Genomic DNA, 7,797 nt, shown 5'->3' with positions numbered 1-7,797 from the left:
CACCACCCACACACACCCACCACCCACCAAAACCACCACCCATCACTATCACCACCACTTGCAACCACCTACCACCACCCATCACCACACACCACCACCACCCATTACAATTTACGTGGGCCGTATTTTTTTCGTGTTTTCGATTTAATAATTGGCATCATGTATTAAATCACATGTGATTATATGTATTTAATCACATATGATTTACATGGACAATATTTGTTTCCACGTGTTGATTCAATAGTTGGTCTTATGTATTTAATCACATGTGATTATATATATTTTATCACATATGATTCGTATGGAAAATATTTATTCTTACGTCGATTCAATAATTGTTCTAATATATTTAATCACATGTGATTATATGTATTTAATCACAAATGATTTATGTGGACAAGATTCATTATTTCTTTCTCAATTCAATAGTTGTACTCATGTACTTAATCATATGTGATTATATGTATCAAATCGTATATGATTTATATTGATAATATTCATGAGTCAATATTTTTTTGACGTATTTAATCATATGTGATTGTATGTATTAATCACATATGATTAATGTGGAAAAAGAAAAACTATTTAATCAAAAACGCGAAAATGAATCTTGTGTACAGAAATCATATGTGACTAAATATACAAGAACAACTATTGAACAAGAATGTGAAAAATGATATTTTCCATATAAATCATATCTAAGTAGATACATATACTCTCTTGTAAATAAGAACACAAGAACAACAACTGAATCGAGAACGCGAAAATAAATATTTTCCACATAAATTCTATGTGATTAGATACATATAATCACATGTGATTATATGCATTTAATCATATATGATATATGTGGACAATATTTATCTTTGTGTTCTCGATTCAATAGTTGTTCTTGTGTATATAATCATATGTGATTATATGTATCTAATCACATATGATTTATATAGACATCGTTATTATTTATCCGTATAAATCATATGTGACTGGATACATATAATCACATATGATTATATGTATTTAATCACATATGATTACAGTGGATAAAGAAAAATTATTGAATCGAGAATGTGACAATGAATCTCATCCACATAAATCATATATGATTGGATACATGTAATCACATGTGATTATATGTATTTAATCAGATATGATTTATGTAGACAATATTTATTTTTGCGGTTTCGACTGAATAATTGCTTTTGTGTAATTAATCACATGTGATTATATGTATATAATCACATATGAATTGAGGTGGACAAGATTTATTTTTTCCTTCTCGATTCAATAGTTGTGCTCATGTACTTAATCACATACGATTATACATATAATCACATGTGATAGAATACATGAGAACAACTATTGAATTGACAAAGCAAAAATGAATTATGTCCACATAAATCATATGTGATTAGATTCATATAATCACATGCGATTATATGTATTTAATCACATATGATTAATTTGGATAAATATTTGTTTTCGCGTTCTTGGTTCAATATTTGTTATCGTGTATATAATTACATGTGATTGTATGTATCTAATCATATATTATTTAAATAGACAAGATTTGTTTTTCCCAAATAAAATCATATGTGATTAGAAACATATAATCACATCTGATTAAATGTATTTAATCACATATGGTTAAAGTGGAAAAAAAACAATTATTGAATCAAGAACGCAAAAAAGAATCTTAGCCACATAAATCATATGTGATTAGATACACATAATCACATGTGATTAAATACGTATAATCACTTGTGATTAAATACATGAGACGAACTAATAAATGAATATTATCCACATAAATCATATGTGATTACATGTGTTTATATGTATCCAGTCACATATCATTATTTGGGCAATATTTATTTTTTCTCTTTCAATTCAATAAATTTTCTCTTGTATTTAATCGCATGTAATTATATATATATATCTAATCACATATGATTTATATGGACAAAAATGAATTTTCTCAATATAAATCATATGTGATGAAATACAAATTGAGTTTAATCACATGTGATTATATGAATAAAATGGGTGGTGGGTAGTGGTGAGTAGTGATAGGTGGTGGGTGATAAGTGGTAGGTGGCGGTGGTGGGTATTGAGTTTAATCACATTTTATTATATGTATTTAATCATATGTGATTTATTAGGAAAATATTTGTTTTCACGAATCTTGTTTATAAAAATCATATCTGATTAGATAAATATAATCACACGTGATTATATGTATTTAATCACATATGATTTATGTGATTAAATACATATAAATAATACATATAATCACACATGCTTTATGTAATTATATGTATTTATTTACATATAATGTTAGTGGTTGTAGGTAGTGGGTGGTGGTTGTATGGTGGCGATGCTTGGTGGTGGTGGGGGTGTGGTGGTGGTGTGGTGGTGGTAGGTGGGTATAGTTGTGGCAGGTGGTGGTGGTGGTGGGTCGTAGGTGATGAGGGTTGTGGGTGATAGTTGATTTATAGTGGTTCTAGGTGGTGGTGGGTAATCATATTTGATTTATATGATTAAGTAATGGACAAAGAACAATTATTGAATCGGGAATACGAAAATGAAAATTCTACACATAAATCATATGTGATTGGATACATATAATCACATGTAAATATATGTATTTATTCAAATATGATTCAATATGTCCATATTAATCACATGTGTTTAAATACACATTGAATCGAAAACGCGAAAACGATTCTTGTCTGTATCAATCATATTTTATTGGCTACATATAACCACATGTGATTATATGTATCTGATAACATATAATTTGTATGGATAAAATTCATTTTCACTTTCATGATTCAATAATTGTTTTCATGTACTTAATCACATGTAGTTATATGTATCTAATCACATATGATTTATATGTAAAAGATTCATTTTCGAATTCTCGATTCAATAATTTTCTCATGTGTTTAATCACATGTGATTATAAGTATTTCATCACATATGATTAATGTGGACAAGTTTTTTTTTCGCATTTTCGATTAAATGTGACTGTATACACGAGAACAACTATTGAATTGAGAACATGAAAACAAATTTTTTCCACATAAATCATATGTGATTAGATACATATAATCACATGTGATTAAATCCACGAGATCAATCATTGAATCGAAAAAGTAAAAGTGAATATTGTCCAGATAAATCATATGTAATTAAATACATATAATCAAATGTGATTATATGTATCTACTCACAAATGATTTATGTGGACAAGTTTTAATTTCACATTCCCGACTCAATTGTTGTTATTGTATTTAACGACCTGTGATTATACATATCTAATCACATATGATTTATACAGAGAATATTCGTTTTACATTTTCGATTCAGTATTATCATGTATTTAATCTCATGTGATTATATGTATATAACCACATATGATTTATATGCGCAAGATTCGTTTGTGTATTCTAGATTCAAAAGTTATTCTTTGACCACATAAATCATATGTATTTAATCACATATGATTTATGTGATTAAATACATATAATCATATATGATTTATGTAATTATATGTATTTAAATACATGAGAACAACTACTGAATCACATATGATTTATGTGGACAAGATTTATTATCGCGTTCTTGATTCAATAATTTGTTCTTTGCCAACTTTAATCATATGTGGTTAAATACATCTAATCATATGTGATTATATATATCTAATCACATATGATGTATATGGAAAAAAAGGAATATTGTCTATATAAATCATATGTGATTAAATACATATAATCATATATGATTATATAGAGAACAACCATTGAATCAAAAATGCGAAAACAAATCTTTGTTCACATTAATCATATGTTATTAAATACATATAATCAGATATGATTAAATAAATGAAAAATTATTGAATGGAAAACATGAAAACTAATCTTGTTTATATAAATCATATGTGATTAGATATATATAATCATATGTGATTATATGTATTTAATCACGTATGATTTATGTGATTAAATACATATAATCACACATGATTTATGCCATTATATGAATTTAATCACATATAGTGTTGGTGGTTGTAGGTAATTGGTGGTGGTCCTACGGTAGAGATGTATAATGGTAGGTGGTGGTAGTAGTGGAGTTAGGGTAGGGTGGTGATGGGTCGTGGTGACTGATGGTGGTCATGGGTAGTAAGTGATGGGGGTCGTGGGTGATAGTTGGTTTGTGGTGGTGGTGGGTGGTAATGGTGGTGAAGGGTGGTGGGGCTGACAGGTAGTGGTGGTTATGGTAAGTGGTGGGTGGTTGTGGTGTTGACGGGTGGGTGATGGCGGGTGGTCATGAATGGTGGTGGTGGTTGGTGGTGGCGGGTGGTGGTGGTGAGTAATGGTGGTGGTTTTATGATTTGATCACATAAATCATATGTGATTAATATGAATAAAGGTTGTATAATATTTAAGCTTTTTTATAGTAATTAAATGTTTGTATTTTAAAATTTTAAAATATAGAATGAGGGTATTGTGGTCTTTTAATAATAATAATAAAGAATGAAAATGAATTACTTTTGGGAGAGAACATGTCCAAATTTCATACATCCTGTGTACATTCTCGGTTTTGACCGATATCTTCCAAGCGTTGTAGCTAACATGCCTGCATCGAAAAAATTATAAAAAACTATCAAATTTACATTGAAAATTTAATGATTATAATTTATAAGCAACACTTTTATGTGAAAAACGGTCGATTTTAACAAATAGTTTATAGATAAAAGGTCAAATAGGTAAAATTGAAAAGTTTAGCCATAAAAGAAACTGGCTAAACTTACTTTCTCAGCCTATTCAATGATTTTCAGATGCAGCCTATAAACTTTATTGGACATCTACAAGAATTTATTGTAATCAAGGTTAGGCGAGGGGGTAAATATGGAAATAAACATGATACAATAGTTTGATAGCAATTATATGGTATGGTAGCTGAACCATGTCCAAGTTGAAATAGACGAGACGAAAATTACTTACCTGTGGGACATTAGAAATATCATGATGGACATAAAAAATCAACTACATAGCAAAAAAAGAATGTACTTTCATTGCATTTGGATGTATTGCAATGAGGAAGAATTTAATATTTTATCAAGCATGTATAATCAGTAACAAATTGGAAAACATACCAGCAATAAGAACTAAGAACTGAACATGCTAATTTGACTAACAGTAAGAACTGAATATGCTAAGTTAATCGATTATTCTCCAAAATTTAAAGCATAAATGCAGAATCCATACCCAAGTACATATAACATCAAAAGATTTCACTTTTAGATAGATACCCATATTATTTATACTGAAAGCAAATTCTGATACTACTATTATTTATCAGTGAAAAAAGTGCCATTTTGGCTGCAATCATTTTTTTATTATTCTAACTGAAGTTTGAAAGTTAAAAATAATTCATCTCTAAATGGAAATAAAACATAACTCCAACTGAAAATCATATGTTCCCGTGTTTTGTAAAGATCATCATCTACAGTTTTGGTAGAGAAACTGATCAGCAGACCTCATATATATTCCAAAATCGATCATCTTGCAATAACAATTGATTTTAAGCAACTTGAATTCGAATGCGGGGAGAGGCCAGACGAATACTAAACAGATCAAAATAGAAATGGAAATACCTTGATTGCGAGGTCGGCAGGGAAAGGCCAGACGAATGCATCACGGACGGAGGAGTGTTTATGAAGGAATCTCTTGTCAGCTTCGAGCAGGACGGATCTAAGGTGGAGAACACGCTGGATAAAATTGTTTTGATCGGAATCGGTAGACCTAAATTCGAATGTGGCGTCAATTAAAGCGGAATCAGGGACATCACATAACGAATCCAAAAGTGCCTCAATGTTGAATCGATTGTAATCACCTTTCGAAACCCTAGGTAATTGATCAGAGAAGGACCTACGTTTGGCCATAGTCAGTAGAATAGAGATGGCGACAGTGAAAGTACACGCTTTTGGCTCCCAAAGTCACTTAATAATGGCAGAGGGATTTTAAACGCACAATAATCTTCAATGAGGAGAGAGAATCGGAGCGAAGAGGCGGTGGTTCCGGCGACGGCGATTCCCGGTGGTCTATGTGGTGGTGTTGTGGTTCTGGAGTGAAAGTACACGCTTTTAGAATTGATCGAAGTGGGTGGTGGGGGTGGGTTGGGGGTAGGTGGATAGGGCTTTTAGTATTGAAATAGCCCCGAACGAAATTAGAAAACAAAAACGCGTGTTTTTTTAAACTAATAGGCTAAAAAATGTTCTAAAATGTTCTCACGGGAAAAATGTTCTCATTGGAACATAACTATATATATATATATATATACATATATATATATATATATATATATATATATATATATATATATATATATATATTAAAGCACATGACAAGTTTCAACAGGAAACTTTCCATTTTTATAATTTTAACATTATATTTTTACTTTTTCTTAATTTTGCCACTAAAGTTTCAACAAATTTTTCCTTTTTATAATTTTGTCACTTTATTTTTACTTCTTCATATTTTTGCCACTAAACTTTCACTTTTACTTCTTTAAAACCCTTTTTCTTTATTCTTTTATAATTTTACCATTTTATTTTTACTTTTTTATAATTTTGCCACTAAAGTTTCAACAAACATTTACTCTTTATAATTTTGGCATTTTATTTTTACTTCTTTATATTTTTGCCACTAAACTTTCACCCGTGCAACGTACGGGCCTTTTCCTAGTTATCATTAAAGCACATGCCTAATAATAGTCCAATACCTTAATTCATTTAAAAGTTATTTATAAGGCAATAGTTTAAACCATTTAAAAAAAAAGATGAAAAAATATCCTCACGAAAGGTCGCTTGAAGATCTGGATCACTTAGCCACATCCAAACAGTGCATGCATCATCAGTTCATCACGTTGCCGGCAGCCTAATCGATCAATCCCACCGGCCACCGTCATAGACCTCATATGGTTCAATTATAAGAACTTTATTATAACTATTAAAGTCATTTAAACATTGTAAGGCATACGACCTGACCCACCACCATTAGTATCTTTTACTCTTTCATTTTTTTTCCGTTTCATTTACATAAGAAACCACATTGTTATTCATTCTAAATTCATCATCAAAGAAAAACCCATTTTTCCAACATATTTTTTCTTGCTATTGTAACCAAACAACCGGGGGCGGTTTTGTATGGGTGCCTATAGTGGCATCGGCAACGCCTGTTGTCTGTACGTAGTGCAAAAATTTCGATTTTTTTTTTCCAATCCCTATTATGAAATCGTATATCCGCCCCTGCAAACAACTAAAACTATTATATATTGGCAAAAACATATCAAGAGGAAAAAAGAAAATCGAACTTTTTTCCATCATATTTTTATTGCATTTAATCATATTTTCTAACTTGTATAAGAACAAAGATTGCACCAAAGGGCTTTTAGTTCAGTGGTACCAGGTGTTGTCATTTCTTCATGAGGTTGAGGGTTCAAATCCTATCCGGGACATATGTGATACTAGATTTAGTTTGATAGGAATATGTTAGATTTGTCATTGAAAAAAAACAAAGATTCCACCAACACCTGTTAGGAGCGACATAATAATTACAATTCCAGAAACAATGAGAAACTTCATTGCAATCAACACAAGCTCATTTTTATTTCATATAAAATCATTATATTAGACGGTTGCATATAATGTTAAAAGGATCAACAGTATATTCAACTATTTACTTTTAGTGAGGTCATAATTTAATGTTTCTGCATGTGATATTACATGCATGA

This window comes from Lactuca virosa, chromosome 8 (assembly GCF_052849685.1).
Source record: "Lactuca virosa cultivar CGN04683 chromosome 8, Lactuca_virosa_CGN04683_v6, whole genome shotgun sequence".
Classification (NCBI taxonomy): Eukaryota; Viridiplantae; Streptophyta; class Magnoliopsida; order Asterales; family Asteraceae; genus Lactuca; species Lactuca virosa.
The sequence above is the reverse complement of the archived record's forward strand: the minus strand, read 5'-3'. Positions refer to the sequence as shown.